Source organism: Mugil cephalus, chromosome 2 (assembly GCF_022458985.1).
Source record: "Mugil cephalus isolate CIBA_MC_2020 chromosome 2, CIBA_Mcephalus_1.1, whole genome shotgun sequence".
In the NCBI taxonomy this organism is placed as follows: Eukaryota; Metazoa; Chordata; class Actinopteri; order Mugiliformes; family Mugilidae; genus Mugil; species Mugil cephalus.
The window spans coordinates 22,056,591-22,081,581 of record NC_061771.1 but is presented as its reverse complement, the minus strand read 5'-3'; the positions used below and the strand labels follow the sequence as shown (position 1 = coordinate 22,081,581).

Sequence of the window (24,991 nt, the reverse complement as noted above, 5' to 3'; positions counted from 1 at the left end):
TCACTTACCCGGCTACATTATCCAGCTTCATTTCTCCTTCCTGCGTTCCTTCAGCATCCTCACTTTCTCGCTTTCTCTCATTTAGCGTCGGCTTCCTGTCCTCCCCCTTCGGTCTGCCCCCCACCTCCCCCCGTCACCTTTCACTTTCCCTCGCTTCCTCTCCGTCTCTTTCTGGCCGCCGTGAATTAGTTCCCGGGCCTATGTGGGTCACGGGGGTTGATGAGACGTGAAATCAGAGGTGTGCGTACGTGTGTGTTCCTGACGGAGCGCGAGGGAAGGTGGTCAAGTGAAACGGGAACGAGAGGTACGGGGAGAGAGACGCTCGCGCAAAAACACAGATATACGCCACGGGAGAGGTCAGGCCACGTGCGGGCGACGCTCAGCCTGGTTGTGAGGAATCTTTGAATGTGTGTGGGCATCTGCTAACCTCTGGTTCACATCCATGGAGAGAATTTCCTTGGAAAAACAGCTTAAGGTTCTTTGTTACCCCCCAAAATTAAGCAATTAATAAACAACAAGGCAACAAGGAGGTTGTGAGGGAATGACGCTGCAGGTCATTTCCACATATTCTGGGATTGTCCTGTTATGTCAGCAAGCAGACCCATCATCGGTACAAAGATAAACTTTACTTTCGGTGTTATATATTTAGGAAATTTACCAGGTGGGCTCAAGGAAGGGGAGAGATACTTATTGCAGGTATTACTGGCTGGTAGTTAAAAAAAAAAAAAAAAGCTAAGAGCTAAAAAAAAACAAAAAAAAAACAAATGGCTGAATAAAGAACTTTGAATGGAAAAACAATTATTCAGGAAATTCATAGTATGGAACGAAAGACATTTTCTCTAAGATACGCCACCAAACAAAAAAAAAACGGAGAAGAATATTGGAAAAACTGAATGTTGCATTACAACCTGAAGTAATGTTGATGTTCTGGCAAACTCATCAAGTTTTGGATCTAGCGCTGGAGGCTCGGTGGAGGTTACCCACGGTTCAAAAAAATAAAGCACCCGCCACAGGTTTTATCCATCGATTATTTATCAGATAAAGATGAAGACAACAATGAATCCCTGCGGTTGACTTTACTACCATCAAAGCAAACCCAAATACTAAGACCTGTGGTCATCAAACTGTTCGACCTCTCTCCTTCAGACACAAAGGCTCTACACACCTGGCTGTATCTCACCTGATTATCAAGGCAAAGAGAAGGGGCAGGAGCCGTACGATGGTTCATTATTTACTTATTTATGGCTCCAGCACACCTTGTGCTGTTTTTGGAGTTGTTCCTAAACCATTTTTGTGTGCGTGTCTGTATATGTCGTACAAAAATTTCCCATCAGATGGTCATAATGTCATCTACTTCACCTGTCAGTGGTTTTAATGTTTTGGCTCATTGGTGTATGTACCAATGTACTGTAATCCTAGGATTTGACATAGAGAAAAAAACACAACTGGCTGGTCCTACAGCCATTTAGAGCCATTTTGTTGTTAAGTACGATGACTGTGCCGCTGTTAATCTTCTGTCTATCATACAGCCTGTCGATCTGATTTCATTAGCTTGAGAAAGGAGCGATTCCCTTCCAACTTTGTGGGCAGAAGTCGGTTTTGCTCTCAAGCTGCTGAAATGTGCTCACCGGAAATTGGTCCAAACTCTCACCACTTTATCACAGTGGTAATTTATCTGTAGTTTATCTTTATTTCAATCCATGGCCACAACCTTCATCTTCCTTTAATCAGGTGAGCTGTTAAGGCTGCACGTTATTTATTAAGTGCTCCACATAAAGCAGCAGTATATAATCATGGTTATGTTAAACAAATACCTATGATAATAAATAGCTTAAGTGAGTAAACACACTTTGCTAGTAATGTAATGCGCTGACATTATCCTTATTATTTTAGAGTAATAAGGTTTACACTGATGTGAAGTGTGCGGTGCATACGCTCGGCTTTCTTTTTAAGAATCTACCTCCCCGGCTGTTTCACATTTAGGACAATGGGAAGTGAAAAGCGTTTCATCCTCAGTGTCACTAAAATGGCCTTCTTTCCACAGTCCCTGCTCCCCCGCGTCCATGTTTTTTTTTTTGTTTTTTTTCTTCTTCATGGCTCTCTCTTTCTCTGCTCAATAAAAATGACATGAGTTATGAAAGATGTCATCAGTATTAGCACAAAGGTACAGCGGGGCAGAACATCTCACCACACACTCTGTGACTTCAATCTATCATCTGATGACCAGGGCGCTGCGGACTGCAGAGGCAGCCCCGTTGTTTATATTCCATTCATTTGAGCTTTTGTGGCAAAAATGTATTTACTGATCGGGTGTTTGATGGACCGATTTATTGATTGAGCGGAGCGTGGCGAAGTTGGCAGCTCTCCCTGCCTTCTAGACTGCTTGTGTCGAGCCAACAAAACGAAGCAACGTTTGAGTTTAGTTTCGACTCCCTCATCACAGCTCGCGCTTCACCGCCGCTGATCAGTTGTCTCTGTGATGAGGCCGTCTTCCCCGCATCTCTCCTGAAGTCTTCTTCCCTTCTCGTTTCTCCGCGTCAACACGAGCCGAAGAGGAGCCATGAGGTTGTCTGTCTCCGAGCTCATCTTTTACGATCTCTGAATTTAATGAGCATCTGCAGCGGCGCAGTTTGCTGGTTCGCTGATGAGCAAGCACACGTGTGTTTTGATCATTCGCGTTCCGTACGACTTCAAAGTTGGAGGCCTCCATAGATTTTTTTTCCTTTTCTCCGCGAGATGGAGTGGCAGTAGATCTCCACGCGGCGAGCGGCGGTGATGAAGGAGGATACCCTTCTGAAATGTCAAATCAAAGCCGCTCGCACAAAAGAAGGAAGAAGTCTTAAAGGCCAAGAGGTTGCGCTGAACTGCGCGTCTTGGCTCGGAGACGTCTGATAAATTGACTTCATGCAACTCTCCTGATCAAATATTTCACCACTACGTTTCACACAAGTGGGAGGTTCAATCTGCTTGTTACATAGTATGAACTTCGTATCTTTAAAGTCATTTGAAGGGGAAATTTAAATGGTTTCCATTCATCAAACCTTTGTAGAGCTGAATAGAAACGTAAGATAGGGACGTGCTCTGCAATTACCAAAGAAAACTAAGATGTATCTCGTAATTATGACTTACTATTCCATGACCATATTCTCAGATCTGACTAGGAAATGCTCTGTTACAACGTGCTTTAGTTTGTCATTTGAGTGCAGACCTTTTCTACAGTCTTTCTTTGTACCACAGTAATGAGACAGGATCACATATTTTGATAGCTTGGGCTTATTACTAATGTATGGCTTTAAATCATGTATGTAGCGCCCTATATCGGTTTAAGTAAACAAAGCAATTTATGAACAGTATGAACAGACGCTGCAAACGTCGCACATTTTCCAAGACACGACTGCTTTATTTCATATCTTCGTGACAACATCAAAGTCACATCGGGGTATCGTATCATCGGGATATCTGACTCAAGACATAAAAATCTGCGCGAATAATAAGGCTATCCGAAATACAGTGTCATTAATATTATTGTCGAACCAAGGGGGAAATCTAAAGCAAATTAAATCAGGTGAAGTCATCAAGCCTCCGTCTTTTCAAACAGCCCTGACTGATAACCAGCTCAACCTTTCCCATAATTACAAGATGAGGATCTCATATTTGCAAGAAAACTCTCTCATTACAAGATTTCTCATATTTATGAGATAGTAAGTAGAGATAATGACATGCAGAAGACATAATTATGAGCTAAAGCCCGCAGAGCTTGGTGAATGAAATCTCACCGCTGGGAAAAGGTTCCATACGACATCTCTGCCTTAACATGCAAATAATCAAACAAGAAGTGTGCCTTTGCTCACACTTCAGATTGAAACTAATCTCAGCTTCACTTATTGCTCTGTGAGGGAGACCACCTTCCTAATATTGTGTAGGTCTCCCCTGTGCCTCCAAAACAGCTGTGACTCATCAGAGAATGGACATGGATCTTCTGAGGGTGTCCTTTGGTGTCTGGTAACACGATGTTAGTGGGAGCCTTTGGGTCCTATGAGTTGAGGAGATGGGCCTCTGTGGATCATCCCACTTGATCAGTTTGGGATCTAGTGAATTTGGAGGCCAGGCCAACACCTTATGCTGTTTTCATGTTTTTTGGGGTATCATTGCTATGGGGTGGCGGTGCCCGGTCCATGGTTTCCAGAAGATACCTCAGATTTGAACCACACCAAAGTAAATTTGTATCATCGGCAAATGCAGCATGTGTGGACGTAACAATGACTTTTTTTTTTCCCCCAACAAGTTTTTCAGGTTTTTACATTAACTATAAAAGTGGTTAGAACAGAGAAGGAGTCTTACAAACGTGTGGATTAGGTTGATAAACTCGATATTAGAACTTTCTACCAGTTCCTCATGAACCCTGTTCACACGGGACTCTGGTAATTTCTAATAAATACGGAGGTCATCTGTGACCTTAATCCAAATCGTCCATGTCTGTGATTTTTAAAGTAAAAATGATACTGCCTTAACACCTACCATAATTCTCATAACACAGAGGTCCTCTAATAATACTAATCCAGTGCAAATGGACACTTCTGTGATTTAGAGGTGATTTTAAAATTTTTGACTTGTGACCACTAAATCAATCTTTAATGCATTCATCGGCAAAGGTGGGTCTGATTTAAATACTGGTTGGTAATTTCTTCCCCGGGATAAATAGTATCAAAAATACATTTTATTATCCATTATAATTTGCAAAGTAATTAAAATTTTGCAGTGGAGTGAGACGGGAAGTAGCAGAGCCATAACAACGGATGGTAAATTTGAGTGAAACACCAAGTTTGTCCTGTGTGAATGCACCACATGAAACACAGATGTAGGGGGTAATATCCTCAGGTAAAACTAATCCCATGCGAATAGGACTATACTGTCTGTACGGTTCATGTGCGTATATCACCTTGTACAAGGCAATTTGCACAATAATTTCATGGACGTTCACAGTGGATGTTTCAAACAAACGTAGGATACGACTGGAGCGGTCATGTGCATAGAAACACGTTTAAAGCAAATATCTCCTGCCTCACTCTTTATGTTTACTGCTGATGTTTTTGCCTGTTGGTTGCATGTTATACTGTATCTAACCTTGACCCAACCACAGTGTTAGACTAGCTTTCGGCACAGATCTCCAGTCTCACTTAAATAACTTTAGTTTTCACACAGAATCTTTTTTTTTTTTGAATTCCACACTTTGTTCGTTTTTTCAATACGGTGTTTATATTTCAGATTTGTTCCCCAGCTGTTTCCTTGTAGTACCTGTGGAGTGTGTTTGTAGTAGCTGTAGCGCTGAATGTGTAAACACTAAAAAATTACGTCTTTATTTTCCATTCATGTTTCTCAGGTACACTGGGCAAATCCATGATGGGTCGAGCCTCCCAAGTACAGAAATAATCAATACACTAAGCTAGAACAGAGGTCAGATTTACTTTTGAGATGATTTCAGAGGAGAGGGAAACTTTTTGTTTTTCTGTTTACTTTTGAAGATAAGCACGAAAATTCACTTTTGCTCATGTTAAGTGTTTTCTTTATTTCCTTCAAGGTTCGGTTTTGATTTGATTTAGCCTGTCTAAAGTATAGTGTGTGTCTCTGCATCACAATGACTGTGAGCTGCAGGGAAACACATTTAAAAATGATCACTTGTGAAATTTTATTACAAAGAAACAGGAATATGGTTAAATCACTATAATCAGAGTCGAGGGCTCTGTGGTGTGAAAAGAAGGAGTGTTTGCACATGTTGTTTTGGGTTGTTTATTTTATTAAACTAATGACACTGATCAGTACGTACAGTACTACAACAGCCTTGTCTCTTAATAAATAACCAGCCTCTCAAGTGCTATTAATCTTTATCCACTCATCCATTCTCTTTGAGTTCTCCCGATTTCTTTTCTGTCTTCATCCATTCTTTACCCTCACACACTCCGCCCCCTCCCTGCCCACCCCCACCCCTTCTTCTGTAATTCTGATTATTTTAATTCATATTTCATCCCTCACTATTTCATTCTAACTTATCTATTATTCACGGCCTGTTTTAAAAATGTAGCAGAGCGAAGGTCACTGATCTGTGCTTGCTCCTCTCTGGCTCGTACAAGACACCGTACACACACACGCAGACAAATAAACAAATACGCGAACACCCGTGCAAACTCTGAAATGTCTAAAGAAATTATTCATGAGGTATGAGACTTAGGTTGTTTTCTGCGTGGCCATGTGCAAGAGGAACGAGAGGCAAAGAAAGACACAGATGAATGAAATACACAAATACGTGCTGTTGCATTCTGTCCCTTGTAGATAATGCTACGTTGCAGATGATTGACATTACCAAAAATGGAGAAGGACAACAAATAAATTCAAACACAACTCGGTCGGTGAGACAAACGTGGCAGTCCTTGGAAAGCAGACAAAAAAAAAGCAATACACACAGAGCTCCACAGTCCGTTCTCCACTTCCTAACTATACAAACACCGGAGAACCAAGTTCTTTATCAGAGTAAAACTCGAAGCAAATCCAATATTTACACAGAGGAAAAATAAGTTTAAATGTGTCAGAATGTCACAGTGTGAAGGAAAAGCAACAGGGCAACGCATGAAAGATACACACTGTCTTGATTTTTATTTTATCGCTTTTCTCTTTGTTGGATTTTTGAAATGTTTGTTTGCAGTGGCTTGTTTTTCTGCCTCAAAAATATGCAGTGCACTGTGGTCATACGTCTCCGTCTAGTAAACCAGCACCATATAAACATTTTCCAGCAATGATTAATTAATGTTTTTTATTTAATTCCTATGAAGAAAGAATGTATTTTTGCACATATGCCAGTATGATAAACAGAAAGATCTAACGAAAGATCTTTTTCAACAATTTTCAGGTCAAGGACCCCCAAGAGATGAAGAAATTAACCTACTATATGTGTGCTATTTATTAATATACATCATTTTTATCATAATTTTGCATTCAATATGAAGCTATACAGATAATACACAGTTCAAATATTCTTCTTTTTTTTTTTTTTTTACTTCAAACTAATGACCAAGCCATTTTGGTCTCAGTAGTAGGCTGATCATGGGAGCAAGCTTCTTCCATTTATTCCTTTACTAAAATATGTTGGATTTATGTTAATGCGCATTTAAAGAAAATATTAAATTGTGGAGGAACAACAAAAAATATATATAAAAAATGTGTAATCAATCAAAGATTTTGCGACCCCCTCCTGCAGTACCTCTGCGAACCCCCAGGGGACCTAGGCTCTAAATTAATATAACTGAATTTGCTTTTTCGTTCAGACACTATTTTTTTTTGTTTGTTTGTTTGTTTGTTTGTTTCAGGAAAGTGAAACTCTTTTTGCAACAGGTAAACTAAGATCTAAGGCAGCAGATACCCACTTTACATGGAAAATGTTGATTAGGGTGTAATCATCCTCAGTTAGTATAGTCAAATTTGTATTTGCAAGAGAGTGGATCAATGAATGTTTTCCGACAGTCTGACAGATGCAAAGGAAGATAAATATATCTGTGAGTAGACAGGAAGAAATGAGAAGCAGAAATAAGGAGCGATGGGCGAAGGGTTTGGACAGATGCTGCACACTGAGTCAGCAGATGGTGGAGTGGGAAGAAAACAGGAAAACAGGAGGGAGAAATAAAGAGGAGAGAGTCCTGAACATGAAGTGAACATAAAAATGAGAGGAAAGAAACTGAGGCCGAAGAAGAAACAGGAGGGTTACTTGTGTTACTTGCATCCCACAGTAACACACATGTACCGCACGCACACGCTAACTGTCACACACTTTACGTTTATACTGAGTCACAGATCACAGAGCAGATACAGAGGATCATCAGAATTAATAATTTAAAGAGGTGAGTGACATGCCCGCGGTCTCCCAGAGCGTGTTACACTTTGAAGCACATACTCTCGCACATAAAGTACAGAAACCGTCACCCACCGACCACCCACTCTCTGATGTGCGTCTCTGAGCTGAATCCTAATAGCCTCCTTTTACCAGCCAATTAAATGGCAGTATCTGTCACCACGACAGCTCATTAGCAAATCAGCATTCAGCTTTCGGGCAGTGTGTGTGTGTGTGTGTGTGTGTGTGTGTGAATGCTCGGAGCGTTAGTGTGTTACTTCGACCTGACCACATGTGTGACTGGGAGCGCTGCTATTAGCAAGAAATGGAAAATGTTTTTTTTTTGTATTTTTTTTTCTGCTGTGACTGCAAATGCATTTAAATGGGAGAACTGTGAGCTATGAGTTAGTACCACGCCTGGTAAAACATCGTCGAACGGCGCAGGGAAGCGGGTTTGACGCCCTGCCAGAGAGGGAAAGATCCAGCAGAGCATGCTGGGAGTAATGACTAAGAACAATGGCATTTTGCCTCATAACCAGAGGAGCTCAATTATGATCTCTACTCTGACTGTACTTTATATTAAAGTGAAATTAAATTACAATGTTTCTCTTCTACTGGAGATTACAAAACTTATTTGTAAAATTATATTACACATAATCAGCAGCCAAATGAAAATGAAAGTTAGATTTTGTTGGTGGGCTTGATGAGCGCGGCGGCTGTCTGCGTATGCCCTAGTTTAACATTCATTACATACAGTCAGTCGAGACGTTTCGGTATTAGCATAAAGACTGACAGCAAAGTTAGACAACAGACCTCAAGAGCCACAAACTTTGCACTTTAAGCTTTTACATAATGCAACGTATTCATAGAGAGTTCCCGTCCTGCTCCTGACTTGTTGAACAAGCTACACGCAAACAAACAGGTTGGCAAGGACGCTGCCAACTTAATTGGGTGCGCAGTTTAGAGTTAGAGTTAGGGTAGGACTCCTCAACGTTTTTCAGGCCAAGGACCCCCAAACTGAAACTGAGAGATTAAGTAGGGACCCCCTACCTATTATATGTGTTCTATATTAAACTCAGCCTAGTGCTATTTATGAATATACATCATTATTAACATTTCAATGTTAAGCTATTCAGATAATACACAGTTCAAATATTCATTTTTTATTACAAACAAATCACCTTTGGCTCAGTAGCGACCTGATCATGGGATCGAGCTACATTGTTAGCTTCTACTCTGCTAAAATTGCAGTGCGCCTCTAGGATTTCACCTGGGGACTAAATAGGCTCTCGGCCAATTGTGGGGAAATATGAGCGTGTGATATGTAGCCTCATGACTCACTCCTCAGCGATGGGGGTGGGGGGGGTCTGCTGTGTACAGGAAGCTTAGATTGACAGGTCTGGGCTGGTGAAACTGTGCACTGGATGAAAGATCTTCTTCTAAAACATGTTGGATTCATGTTAATATGTATTTAAAGAAATTTTAATTTGTGCGGGAAAATATATAAAAATGCCTAAATCAATCAAAGATTTTGGTTAGGTTATGATGTTTATGTGCGGAAAAGAGAAAGAAACCGCGCTTTATTCTGATGGATTGTGTTATGGGCGTGAATAAAAGTACTTTACATTTTGTTTGTGAGAAATCAGACCTTTTGTACCAATGTAATGGAGAAAAGACTGTCAAAAACTGAGACGCTACACCACCCATCTGCTACACAGCAGCTAATTGTTGCAACGACGCCTAAAACGACACGTTCGACAGCTAAATTCCAATAATGAACCAATCTACTTAACTGCGACCTATACGGAGCTTCAGTTTTGCAGCTTCTTTAAAAGTCGAATACTTTACTCGTCACCATCGTCTGATTCATGTCACATTCAGTTTTAGGTGCAGCAAATTCAGAATAAAGAGCTCACTAGTGTGCAATGAATTAAATAATTTACAGTTGAGCTATTGCACTCATTATTCTCCCTCCTTCAAAGCAGTAAAATGATCAGATACCCTTGAAGTGAAATCTGACATGTTCCTTTCTCCATAGAAAGAATCGAGTGCTTTCAGACGGACTTGACCCAACATTGCGTTACCAACGGAAACAGCCACCGGCTGCTAGCCACCCCGGTTGAATGTGGTACGAAAAAAAAAATGAAAAGAAATCCCTTTCTTTATCTGTTTAACAGTGTGTCGCCCGATCTCCCAGATGGAGAAAACCAGCCATGCTGCAGAGACAGGCCAGAAGTGTGAATCACAGTAATAGGAAATCCAAAGAGCTGGACCGAAATCAATAAAACATCTCAACATGATGGCGGCTTTCACCCAGATTGAACCCAGAATACAGAAGTGAATTGATTCAAACTGCTGCATGTTTTTATCCTTGAACCTGATCCTAAGCTTCGGTTTACCATCTTCAGAGCTGTTTGGATGTTACCCACCAAATGTCAACCACCTCACTCAAACGTGACGTAGGCGTTCACGTACACAAGCTTCTGCAACTTTTTCCTGATAAATAACTAAAATATATATATATATGTTGTACAGTTCCTTATCTCTTGCGCAGACAATGCAACCAGAACAGTTTGAAGGCCAATCCATGCCACCACTGCCAGTCACAGACAGGAAATTAATACATTTTCCAGCACTTAAAACATCTCGGCTGACTAAAATAACTCCACCCACTTCACCAGAAACAAAACGCTGCCTGTCCTCAACTTGTAAGCTACAATTAAACTACAAGTTCACTGACATTGTGTGTCCCTGACGCTGTCTCCTCAGCTGTCACCTCACCCACTCAGTGGCTCATCTGCTAATCTCAATCCCAAGGGAGAGGTTTTTTACTTTCATTTAAATAAAAACACGGTTCACGTGTACTTTCTATTTCAGAAAGTACTCCATGTTCACATAATGTGGACTGGCCTTTGCCCTGTCACTGGCCCGTGTATCAGGATGTATTCAGGACAGGATCATAAATCCTATAAATTTGAGCTGAGCTCCAATCATCCAGATCCGGTCTGAAGAAGCCAAATGTCTGGCCTGTGTATTATCATAACATGTGAAATAATGTGCAACATGTGTTTTAAAACACTGCTTTTCTGCGATTTAGCCTCAACCCACTGTCTACTTGACCATCGACCTACTGGTGTTATAACAAGCGATGCACTGCAGTTGTAAACGAACGAAACTACCTAAGCTGCCTTTCAACTAATCAATTTCCATGAGATGCCAGCACGTCCCACGGGATGAAATGCAAAGCCAGACCACACCAATGCTAAGCCAGCTCGCCTGATGTGCGTGCAGGCAGTAGTGGTGCGTTTAAAGCAGCTACGCCAACACACCGTAGCCTGACGTGCGCCTCCTCAGAAACGTAACAACTTTTCAGCGAGAGTTTCAGTTTCAGAGTCACCATTGTTGAAAGTGAAGCAGGAAGTAGAAACAAAAATTTAACCCGACTGGCAAAAAAAGACACAGCGCCAACTAGTGTATGGGCGGCATGCAAGAGCAAGGAAGACTGATGAACGCACAAGTATTAATGACTAGTGCTAGCGTAAGCTGCACAGTCCTGCAGTACTTTAAATGAGCCTTAAACGTGCTACCAGAATTACCTCAGATCATCGCTGTCATTCTCTCACTGACTGGTGCCGGAAAGTCCATATATTTTGAATCATTTGTAAGTTTTATTGTGGTATGACGACAATTACAATAATTGCATTTGTATGAACCAAATGTTACACTTCACAAATGCTGCAGAGCTTAATTTAAAATAGCAAATAGACACAAAGAAAGAGTGGAAAAAGCAGGACCAAACATTAAAGAATAAGGAAAGATGTTGGTTTGCCACAAAAATGTCTAATGATGTGGTTGTGTTATTTGACCTCATATTTCAAATGTGCCAAACTAAAAATCTCTTACCATCTTTCCCTGTCTTTGCAGTCACTTGGCTCTTCTAGAGGTCAACATGGTTGTAGAGACGTCTCTTAGGACTTATTGCTAATGGACACACTGTTTCAATAATCAGCACTTGTTCTTACTGATGTTATTGGTGGCGTCAGAGACGTGTCAGGCTTTTGTAGAAATATAGTTATCTTAGAAAGAGTCCCCCTTTCCTGGGTCAATATATAATTGAGGGACTTTTGAAGTTCATGGGAGATACAGTATCTTACATGCATTATTGTTAAAAGTAAAAACTAAAAAAATTGTTTTTTTATGTTCATTATGATCATGTTTTTACAAAATTCATAATTATTTATTAAGGAAACAATCACTTATTAATAAAAAACTACTAGAAGTCACTGAAATGTCAACTAAATCACTAAATAACCGTCTGAATTTAATAACAGCCACCTTCTAATTAGCTAAACAATAATAAAATGAGTTTATTTCAGAATTGTATTCATTATTTGTAAAGCAGTGTGCGAGTCAAGTGTGGATTTATCGCATGTCAACAGTGTTACTACGACATATTTATAAATAACTTTCAATTTTCAAATGTTATATATATATATATGTATAAGAATCTGTCCGTAGAAATGCCATGTGGTGATTGGTTATAGGCGGCCATGTTGATTTTAGACCTGAAAACAGCCAAAATGTGACCAACTATGATGCCTGTCAACTATGTTAAACTCAAAACGTCCTGTAAATTATATGTTGACCCTCCTGCTGTGTGCTACTTGATGCAGGGCTGTTGTTTGCCACTAGTCCAGAACACGGTCCACACACTAAAACAGCGGTTTTGAACTTAATTTGTTCCTGTGGTGCATTTCTTTATGAACCCAAAGCCTGAATTATTAATTATTTCTATTAATAATAATAATGCTGCTTCTCCATATGAAACAACTGTTATTGGAGCAATAGAAAAAAAAAAAAAACAAAAAAAAAAACTCAAGGATGTTTTGGCCCTCGGCTCTGCCTGCCTCACAATATTTGGCCCTTGGGTAAAATTAATTGGGGGACCCAGATGTAGCCGTTTCCCCTGTTCTCGTTCTTGTCTTGGTTTGGCCCGTCAGCCGGCTCTGTTGTTCTTATCACACTTCCCCGCATCCCTCACGCTGTTTCTGCTGCAGATCTTCCTCTGTCCCCTCCTGGTAGGTGTTCCTCCCATCCTCCATTCCCCTCCGGACAGCTTCCTCTCTGTCCTGTCTCGCTGTTAAAAGAGGGGACTTTGTGGCTTTTTGTCTTTTGGTAAACACACTTTTGTTTGAAAGTGATCTGCATTGCCATGGGAGAGTCTTCAGACGTCCCACGGAGCAGGTTTGAGTCTGCATTCATTAGCAGTCCCTCAGACCGCCGTACGCGCTGCCCGTTGCCCGGCAGGTAGCGCGCAGCTTATAAATGCCCTCCGCCGCATCGGCCGTGCTGCTCAGGCATGTACAGCTGTCACATACCGAACCATCACATACATTAAACGTACATCACATGGTAAATTACACATCACACATAAGTCGCCGAGCAGTTAAAAGTGAAATAACATCCAGAGGAGTCACACAGAGTCTGCCATGACCGGCTCGATGTGCCCTGAGCCTGCCCGCGGCCAATTTGATTCTTTCTCCCCCCCCCCCCCCCCCCCCCCCACCCCCACCCCCCCGCCGACCGCCCCCACACCAAATCAGATATCCCACACAGCAGACCTCCCACCGACGGAGACCAGCTGAGTCTGACTCACTCACACGGCTCCTGGGTTTGTTGGTCACCGTGTTTCCAGCCTTTACGCAGACACCACTGCAAGGATGACAATAACAGCGCAGCACCCCTTTCTGCTCCGCTCCCCATTTGCAGTCAAGGGGACGACAGAGGAGCAGAAGCGCCGCCGATGCATAATGAATGGCCAAAGATGCTCTCTCTGCGTACGTGCGCGTACAGCAGTTCAGTTGTAGTTTTCTATGTTTAGCTAATTTGCCGGCAGCGATGCATCAGAGCCTCAGTTTTTAGCTATTCTGCTTTTTTTCCCTCCTCATCCATCTCTCCCCTCGTCTTTTCCCTATTGGTTTCTTCCTCCGTGTTTCTTTTTCGTCTGCTGAAGCTGCCAAGGCCTCCTCTGTTTCCCTTTCCTCCCCGTGCAGCTTCACCTGAGTGCTTTTATTCACGCGGTCTACGGAGTGTTTTTAATGTCAGGTGGACTTGAGCCAAAAAATGACCTCAGAGGCAAATGCGACGGTACAGTTTTCCTCCATCACCTGCAGCAGTTAAGGGACATTTGCGAAGCTGAGGGATGTCGAATGAACCGCTGGTTCTTCTCCAGCATAGGTCACGGGACCGCATGGATGCACACGCACAAACACACAATGACTGCGTGTGCTGGCATCATCATTCGGCTGTCAGTAACATTCAGCAGCTATTCATTCATCTGTAACAGTTTGCTGTTTAGCCTTTCCACTCAGGCCTCATCTCATTTCCCAGCATCCCCCCTCTCTCATTCAGTCTGTCTCTTTCTCTCCCTGCTGGTTGTGTCCATCCCTACGGCCTCAGGCTAAAACAGCTCATGAAAAAAAAAAGAAAAGAAAAAAAAGAAAAAGCAGCGTGTGGATGAGTGCGACTCTGCGTGTGTTGTGCATGTTTCTTTGTGGTGATGTGTTGTTTATTCCCACAAACAGTTTTTTTTTTCTTGTTGTCCAAATGGATGCTTTTAGTTAAAAGTGGAACCTGTTGACTTCAGACCAAATTCTTGACTTAAGGCTTGACTTGTGAAAGAAATGCCGTTCAGTCAGTCACAAGGTGTTCCTCCGCCAGTCACAGGCGTTTACTTCCCTGACGCAGAGGACAATGTCATAAGAAGTAAATAAAATACATAAACGAAATAAATTAAGACTCATGTGACACAGAACACGTTACAAACACAATATTAACAATAATCGTGATATATAAACGTACCTCATTGGCCTTCTTAACTAAACAGAGTTTAGGAAACTTCATGCCAAACTTGTTACTGATCTACCTCAAGCACAGCACAGGAAAGATGCGTTAAAAGACAAAACTTTTCATCACCAAAACTGACATATGTAAATAAAATACAGCTCCCTTTAAACATATTACATCCATATGAAATAAGAAAATATATTCCCTATTCCCTATATTCCCTTATTCCCTTTATTTAAACATGAATTATTAATTTTTTAACTCAAATTCTGAATTAATTAATTTAAATGAACTTAAACTGTATAACTGAGTCTGATGGCAGCTACGACTTGTTTGGCATTTGGCTCCAGACTTCAACTTTAAAGACAGAATCAACCCAGTCGCATGTAATTTCAGACCTGGTGAAATCACCACGCACCAGAAATATGTATTTATTAGGTCTATGAGCTGAAAGTAGAAGCAAAAGCCAAGTAAAAGCAACATTTTTTTTTTCTACTTTTATGACCAAGTGCGCTCTGTTTATGAAGCCTTGGCTTGGACTTGCCCTCATGAGCTTAAGATCTGACTCTTGTCCAGCTTTGGGCTTTAATGAATAATATGTTTATGTTTTCCAGAAACGAGTGGCAACTTCGATTTGACTTTGACTTTTGATGGTTGGCTTGATTTCTGTCCTGAGAGACGCGGAAGACTGATGTCTACGCTTGGTGGACAGATGGCGGTAGGGAAAGATTGAGGGAGGCGGCTACACAGTTAATAGCTATCATATGTATTTATTATGATCCGCTGGGTATGCCTATATTCATGAGTCAGTGAAGCTAGGTGCGGCTTAAATAGGTGATGCTGGATGGTTAGTAAATCTCTCCAGACTGTGGGAATGACACATTGTTGTTTTTTTGACTTTGACTGTAACAAAAAAAAAAAAAAAAAAAAAGCTGAACATGCAATATACGCTAATGAGGTATTATTATTATTATGATTTGCACTGAAAATAAAGACAAATAAGGTTCATAAAAAGATGAATAGCAACAAATCGCCACACTTGTTTTAAGACCCTTACAAAACACAGTGTATACACCACAAACAGTAAACACAGTCAATAATTCAACTCTATCCTCCAAACCAACAGACCGACAGATCTGATTTGAACTCGTCTTGAATGACACGTAGCTCAGAACACCTCAGGTGGCTTTATGTGTCATGTTGAGGTTGAAGAGAGAAGCTTATGTTACATTTATTGCGACAGATGCATCATGATGTTCCCTTTTTGCTTTTATTTTGAAACTCCAGAGTGGAATGTAACAATATCTATGGTTACTGTTGCCAGGGGAATGATGGAAAAATAAAAAGGTAGCACAGCTACAAAAAAAGCTAAAAGTTACAAACTTGCAGTCGAGGTTTCCGGTTTGTGTTAAGGTAAATTATAAACAGATCGTAAATAGTCTATCACAACAGCTTCCATGTGCAGCCTCCAGTACTGCAGTATTCACTGACAACATGTGAAATTTAGACCCACATTCTTATCAAATAATCGCTCTGATGAAAAAAGACACTGGGATTTAATCATGAGGTGACAAAAAAATGCATTCGGATAGTCCTGCAACCAATCGTAGCCATTTTATTAAAAGCTAAAGGCAATTTCGTGTCGACCCAGGCGACTATGCTAATCACAGTATAAAGCTCGGGCCCAAACGGGTTTAATTGGCGCGGTGCATCCTCACTGGGGCCTAATCAGTTCAGAGCTCACCTCGACAAAAATCTTGACTCATCAGAACAGCACATGCACAATATAAACAATTATCCTACAGCATGCACATAATGAAATAATTTACTTCATAATATTGTAAATCTAATTATAAAAGTTAGCAGAGAGACTTAGCATCATATAACCCAACTATTTTCAAAGGCAGGGAACATCCTTAGTTGATTATGAGGTTGGGCTCCACTGGAAGACAGTAGACAACACTTTGACTTCTCACTTGTTTTGGGTAATAGGCGGTTTAGGCTCATGCGGCAATTTGACACCATAGCGACGAAAGACCCTAACATTGGAGCCTGACGAGCACCTCCCCAGAAATGTAACCACAAGAGTCACAGACCACAAGAGCTGTGGTTGTTACGCTTGGTAGTAGTAGTAGCGCATTTCCACTTTAGTATTTCAGGCTGAGTTTTCAAACTGATTGTTTTGTATCAATTATAATGGACCACGCCACAGAAAGACTGACTGAGGAGGCTCGAAAGTACAAGCATCACAAAAATTAACCCAAGTGGCGACAAAGACACAACATGACTAGCGTTTACAGAGCAAGCCAAGCTGACAAGTATGAATAAAGGATAAGTAGCTCTGTGTAGTGTAGGCTCTGTACGTAAGTCACGGCCATTAACTGTACAAACTATGGATAAACCCATCGTGACGTCACTCACTGGGTTCTGAACCTTGAAAATGAAGCAGTCGCCACGCTGTGCACACTTGGATACTCCAAATATGGACGTGGGGGTCGTGTTGGGGCGGGGCTAAAGCAGCCTGGGTGTTGAGACCCGCCCACCCACGCTACCTGTTAGCTCAGGCTAACCACCTGTGACTCAAAGCGGGAGCGCCCTTTAATTATGCAGAATTTTAAACCTTAATGAACAATAAATGACTGAGTTACAAAAAATTCACCCTCCGTACAGTTGTCATGAATAGTGAAATAAACTATTGAGACCAATTTTGGTACCAGAATCTACACATGTACACACTTCCTCAATCTACACATGCTGTAAAGTTGGGCTTTTTAACATGGGGGTATAAGGGGATTAGCTCCATGTTGGAGCCTCAAGTGGCCACTCGATGAACTGCAATTTATGGTACATCTGTACCTTTTCATGGGCTTCATCGCTCAGATCCAGAGGCTCCCACCTGGTTATGGCATCTAATCCCACGGTACCTTAAATGAGCCTCAAGTCTTCAGCCATAATTGTAAGTAAACAGAATTCTTCAAGCAAATACCATGACAGTGTGTCCATAGATGCTAAGTCATTATTTCAGTGTTTCACTGTATTGTTGTCCACTGTAACAGACTCCAGTGAGCTGGTCCTCTTGTTTAGTCCACCGTGTGAATGCCACACTCGCACACATACAGACACACGGGCTTGACAGAGGGGACAGAGGAGGTTGTAAACTCACTCTTGCAGGAAAAGCACAATGTGAGATTATGCTTTTCCTGCGAGGCAGAGCCACATATTAGCCTTGGAAATAGGAGCCGTTTCTCTCCGTCTCTTCCTCTCTCTCTGTCCGTCATTGACTTGCCAACTGTCAGATGTTGCTGTCATCCTCAGCCGTCCCTTCATCTGTCTCTCTAATGGGAATCCCCCTCCGTCTCCCCCCCCCCCTCCTGCACACAGCCCTTATTTCAACAATCCCTAGCTCGCCCCACCCTCTCCTCCTTGTCCCATTTCCAGTCTATCACTCCTCCCCATTCTGACACACATAGAGCTTTGAGGTGTCCTATTAATGTGTTATATAAATCTAATTTTATTATTATTTAACAGGTTTCACTGAAGGCACAGGAGGAAAAGACTAAATCCAAACTTTTTTACCCGTTTTTTTTTTTTTTTACCCAAGCTGCTCCTGTTTCAGGTTATTAATGTGGTAGACTGTCAGCCTGTGCTACCGCCAAATGATTTTTTTTTTTTTTTTTTTTTTTTTTTTTAGAAATGCCTCACCTCTATCATCTCTCCACCCGCCCCTTCCCGTTCCCTTCCCCGCTTTCTCTCTCTCTTTCATGATAGTGATGTGAAAAGCGCGCGAGGGGCGAAGGCTCGGCCGGTTCGAAGTGGACCTCCATCTGCAAAGGTAAAAAGTTTCACCCTTTGCCTCCGTCTGCTTTCGATTCCACCCTCTGTCTCTGCTGCTTGATGAGGACCGCAGCAGAATACAAATCACTGCTTTAACACGGAAAACATTTCATACAGTATGGATATATACATACATATATATATATCCAGCAAATGTACACATTCACGCATGCACCACACTGAGAGAGATATTCATCATGTGTTTTACCTTTTATTATTTCCTTTGAGAAAATGCTTGTGTCACGGGAACATTAGTATGTGTGTGTGTGTGTGTGTGTGTGTGTGTGTGTGTGAAAAAAAGATGAAAAATCCTATTTTCTTTTCCCTTTATGAAAAATAGTGAGCTGTCAAAGGTTTAAGGCTTACAGCCACCAGAGGATGACAGGATTTCTAAGAGAAAACACAGAGGTGTTTATTGTGCACTCAAACCGGAGCCGTGCTTATACAGTGGCAACATTATAACGCATCACTCTAACTTAATGAGCGCTGCAACGTGATATCGGCATTTATGCAACGTCGCATCTCGTCCGCGTGTTTGTTTTCCCTGAAGGTGGCATCGGGTTTAGCGTTTCGGCTGCGGCTGTCTTAAACACCGTCGAGTTCCCACACCTTCGTATCTGACGGATCTTTCTCATTGTCCACCCACTGACTTTCAGTGAGTCCTGCTGGGAGCAGGAGCTGGTGCGGGTCAAGGTTCCCGCTCAAGCCAAGATTGATACTGTCACGCCGAGGACGGAGCTGTAGCTCTCACCGAGGACATACAGATTTTGCCTAACCCTAACAGCCCTTTTTGTTTCCAGGATTTTCGTGCAGGGGAAAATAAATGTTTGAGTTGGCATTGATTACACATCAAGATAAATACGTAGTGGGATGTTTCAATTTATAACTCCCCTTTTTAAAAGTTTTAGTGACAGCTCTCAGGTCTCTTATTAGTCAGTATGCACACACGTGTGTGGGTGAAGTACAGAGGGCATTTCGGGATGAAGTTAAAATCAGCTTTCTACGTTATTTTTTTTCAATCTTTTCAGTTAAAACCCTAAAGATAAACTATTTGAAAATTAATGCGACGGCATCAAACAACATGCACGCAGTGATAGAAAGTAGCTGTTGAAAGAAGCGAAAGGTTTTTTTGCACACACTAGGCCCCGCCCCCATCACTGCTGAGCCAATCATGACTTAAAACTTGTGTCAATTATCTGTCAGTTATTTTCTTTTCTTTGTATCATTTAAATAGCTTAAAATTGAATGCAGAATAATAATAATAATGTATATCTTTAAGTAGCACTAGGCCGAGTTTAGTATATAACACATATAGTAGGTAGGGGGTTCCTACTTCATCCCTCCATCAGTTTGGGGTCCTCGACCTGAAAAATGTTGAAGACCTCTGCTCCACAGGATTAATACAGGTTTATCGTATCTCATTTATTGCCGCTTGCAGTTACAGTTTCCAGGATAAATAAACCGCAGGAGATCTTGTTACGATTGTGATGACGACACGATCCGTGATCAGAACGAGACAGAGGTTGACAGAACGCCATCATTGTCACCGTGACCTCCCTCCTTGTTCATCACTTTGATCATTATCATCAGCTTTTCCTCCTCCACAAATCTACACGCCATTGTGTCTCCGTCAGGACCCTCCATTATTCCCATCCTCTGCGTGCTATGATCATCCAGACACACACAAACACACACACACACAGCTTCCTGCCCTCGTCTATCAGAATTTACGCACCAAATGTTGTTTGACGAGCACTCGAGGCTTTTCTATTTCCCTTCTTAGCGCCTGTGAATGACCCGTTTGCCCACCTCTGATATATATATATATATGTGTGTGTGTATGTGTACGGGCGTGTGTGCGTAATGAGGTGATTTTTATTCGTCCTCCGTGTCCTCTTGTCCTGTCAAACCACAGATTCAATTTGTGTGTTGAGGTAGAAACAAAGAGATTTTGATGTGTGTGTGTGTGAGAGAGAGAGAGAGAAATGGAGAGAAATTACAGCCAAACGATTCTCATTTTTGAGCCCAGAATCAAAGATGGATGCAGAGATGAATGCTATTTTTGCCAGGCTGTGCGTTTACATGTGTGTGTGTGTGTGTGAGAGAGGAAGAAAAAAAGAGAAAATGGTGCCGGGGCGGAATTTCAGATTAGAGGAGGGTGGATTATTAGATTAGCAGGTGGATGCATGCATTAAATTTATGCACAGCAACACAGCATTTAGTATTTTGTACTCGGATAATATTCTCGGCGGTGTACAGCTTGGTATTATACAAAATCTTACTTTACTAAATAAACAAATAAAAAAAAAACACCAAAGTACCAACACCATTCATAAATAACACTGTTTCTTTCAGTTGAATGATCCACTCTGATTTTTCCTTCTGACTTCATTCATTCCACTAAACGTTTTTTTTTTTTGTTCCTTTTGGATGTTTAGACTGGATGTAATTGAACATCGATTGGTGTTTGCACGTGCCGACGTTCATTTAATCGCATCGTGCGCGAAAGTGATGAATACTTGATGCCGGGCGTTCACTTTGCTCAGCAGCTATCTAATCTCCCTGACAACACGTTCCGACCAAAACGTGCCCACGTCACTGTAAATTATTTCCATAGACTTCACAAAGACATAAACCACCAAATCCCTCTTTAATCTACGGTAAATAGTGGAATTGGAAACAAGCATCTCAAAGGGGTTTTTACAATCTGTACCACAAACACGAAGCCAGATTCAGACTTCGCATCAACGTCCACCCTGGGTAGTCCGATCACAAGTGGCCGGCTTAGAGTACAGGTTCACACACACATACAGGACGTATTGAGAACCAGTTTGGAGGCTGTCTGGGCTGCATTTCACTACATTTTCTTTGGTAGTTTGTGGCAGTTTTCCCTGCCACTGGCAACACAGCACACCGACGCTCATTTACCCCTTTTTCCATGTTAGCCAGGTAGCTACTGGGCGCACACACTGAGCTATACTTAACATTGTAGTAAGTTTCCCGTGCTGTTGTTTTCCCCACAAAAAGTTCACAGAAACACACACACAACCATTATTCTTTGAGTTAACTTTTTGTTAACGATTACATGTTTCTATCCAATTATGTTCTTTTCGTACCACAGCGCTTCCTGGTTTTCAGGCAGTGACAAAGGACCCAAGTACAGTTTCAGGCTGTCTTTTATGGTGCCTGAGCAGGGAACTTGCTAAGTCCGTCTTACTGCACCATACTAATTGGTGGGAGTGTTACATGGGGCCTTATGTGAACACTTTGACTCATTTGATGTGTGGTGAATGACCATAAATAGAAGTGATGATGTCATTTATTTCAGTTAAAGATGGTATGGTCCACTGGGAGGGGCCTTTAAATAGAGGGGATCCATACTACCTAGCCAGTAGGGGTGGGCGATACTGGGAATTTTGGTATCAATCCGATACCAAAAGTAAAATAGTAAATACAGGGCTAGTATCGCGGATACTGATACTTTTTCTGGAAACGTCATGATCCTTGAATAACTTTGCAATTTTCTCTTTAGTTGGTTGATTATGATAAAATACTGGACAAATGTTTAAGCAAATGAACATGTTTTTCTTAACTACTTACAATATAAAATAATTTAACAACATAAATTTTAAATAATCCCCCTTTTACTACAAACACAATCGTTGCCATTAGTGCAAAATAAGCAAAGGGACCAATTTAACAAAAATATATAAAACAACAACAACAATGGAGGTCACAGAAGAAGTCTGCATCCTGTGTAATTGTCTTCTCTTCCAACTACCGACGCTTCTGGCATCAGTGCCAGCTGTGCGATGCTGCTGTGATGCTTGGACATGAGTGTCAAACTCTGTCCATGCCCCACCTTTTACTACAGGTGGGGATGGAGAAGCTCCTGAAGCGCTCAGACTTGGAGAGCAGCTGCGCTCACATGAACTCTGTGACGAGTCATTTGCTGGACATATAGAAGAGAAACTCTAACAAAAGCATCGATCTCATCGCGCTAGTATCGATCCGATACCAAACCTGGCTCAAAGGCTAACAACAAAAGGAGAAAAGTCCACACACTAGTGTAGTGCAACAAAACATAACACAACTTAAATTGCGTGAATGTTAGTTATCAGTGGTGGAGAGCGGGTGTGTGTGTGAGTGGAAAATAAACAAAACAAAATTCAAAACACACTGACTTTCCCAATGCTGCCAGAACGAAAGAGAGAGAAGAGAAAAATTTTAAGATGGCCACCCTATTTATGTCATCCAGCTCCACCCTCTCAAGGTGCAGCCAACCAAGCTGACAGCCTGGAAGAGGTAAAAACATAAGGGATTTTTACATCAAACAGACTAGGCTTTGCTACCTTTTCCAGCGGTTTAAGGTTAAATGACTCCATTTTACTCCATAGTCAGCTTTTCACCCTCATTTTACATCCAAATGTCAAGGACATTAGACCAAGTCATTGTTTTATAAGTCACATGTTAGTCTCAAGACTTTGTCCTCAAGTCCCGAGTTGAGACTAACATGTACTGAGTCAAGTCCCAAGTCCTAAACTTTTAATTTGGAGTAATTTTAACATTAATAACATATTAAATTTAAATGACACACCATGTACCTATTTTTAAATCTGCATTTATTCACCAAAGTATGTGATAAAATATGTTGCAAGTGAAAATGTACAGAAACACAGTACTGATACTACTTCCATAACCAAAAGGCACTATTAGCCAGTTCCATTAAACCCATCTGCAAGATGTTTTTCTTTTAAACTTGAACACATTTTAATGTGTCCTCAGTCACATTAAAGGCAGCCTATACTCAACATGAGTGCTCTTGTCTAATTTATTCGGAAAAAAAGACAAGCAGCCATTATTATGAAGGATCAGGATCAGGAAAAAAATTTCTGTTTATTGGTAATGAAAGCCTTTTAAAATATTATGTTGTTGTTGTTGTTAGTTAATGAAATTAAATAAATAAATAAATGTAAACGATAATTAAGAAATGAAATTAGTAAACAGGCTGTGAGTGATTACATCTTACAAAAAAAGGCCTGTTTCCTTAATAATCGTTGGTTTCACAGCTTGTTCCAAAATATAAATCATTACCCCAAGTTCTCATAACATGATGCGCGCACAACGAAGAGCTATTCATGGTTCTGAAACAGCAGCAGAGATCCATTAATGACAGCAGCTGTTTATTTGCATCCAGACCACAAAACTGAGGTGGGATCTGAAATGCTGTGGGGAGGCATGTGAAGACATGTTTTATGCCAGGTGTGAACACAGGCATTTAACTGAGACCACTTGTGACTATATTAAAGCTAAAAATACATCGACTGGAAGCAGAAGACACATGCTCTCTCTTTAACCAAAACAATCTGAACTGAATTAAACACATGTAGGACACCTTAGATAATCCATGCTCTCTACATAAACGTAGAGCTTTAATCAAATAATATAAAAAAAAAGAATCCATGCAACAACAATTAGGTTTCAGAGCACAACATAATTGGGGATACAAATTTGCACTAAAAGTAATTTCCCAGGGGACGGGAGTTGAGAGGGAAGACAGACTAAGGTGCGGGCTCAGACTCGAGCTGTTGCCAGGCGAACATTCAGGAAAAGAAACCTTAATAACACATCCCTTTAATAACTTAAACACAATTTCTGCAACTCTTACAGAAAGAGGTGTGTGATTAGCCAAAGAGGCCACAGAATGAGGAGTTAAGCATTTACAGCTTCAAGGTTTCACTTATTAGAGACATGACTCCCTGAAGTCTGGCAAGAAAAACACAGTTGTGTGAAAAAGTGTTTTCCCCCTCCTGATTTCTCATTTTTTTGCCACATCTAAATGTTTCAGATCATCAAATTAATTTAAATGTAAGACAAGGATAACACAAGTAAGTACAAAATGCAGTTTTTAAATGAAGGTTTGTGTTATTAAGGGGGAAAAAACAAACCTACATGGCCCTGTGTGGAAAAAGTCCCTGTTAAAACATAACTTAACTGTGGTTTATCAAACCTGAGTTCAATTTCCCTAACCACACCTGTTCTCAATGAAGAAATGTCTTAAATAGCACCTGCCTGACAAAATGAAGTAGACCAAAAGATCAATAATCTAGACATCACGCCGAGTTGCAAAGAACTTCAAGAACAAATGAGAAAGAAAGTAATTGAGATCTATCCGTCTGGAAAAGGTTATAAAGTCATTTCTAAAGCTCTGGGACTCCAGTGAACCACAATGACAGCCATTATCCACAAATGGCGAAAACATGGAACAGCTCTGAACCTTACCAGGAGTGACTCACTTGCCTCAGTTAAGATCGGTATTCATCAGTCCACCATAAGAAAGAGACGACGTGGCAGAGTTCCAAGACGAAAACCACTGCTGAACAAAAAGACAGAAACAGAAAGGCTCGTCTTAGCTTGGCCAGAAAACATCTTGTT

At 41.2% G+C, this 24,991-nt stretch overlaps 1 protein-coding gene across 2 annotated transcripts in view; it reads left to right on the top strand.

Moving 5' to 3' along the window:
- LOC125004466 (protein ELFN1-like) overlaps positions 1 to 24,991 on the top strand; it is a 129,681-nt gene that overhangs the window by 67,998 nt on the left and 36,692 nt on the right. Inside the window, exon 3 of one of the 2 annotated variants that reach the window (XM_047579086.1) lies at positions 18,491 to 18,554. The exons of the other annotated variant lie outside the window; for it this stretch is intronic. The gene's annotated coding sequence lies outside the window, so the exon portion shown is untranslated. The remainder of the gene's footprint in view (positions 1 to 18,490; positions 18,555 to 24,991) is intronic. 2 annotated transcript variants of the gene reach the window in all.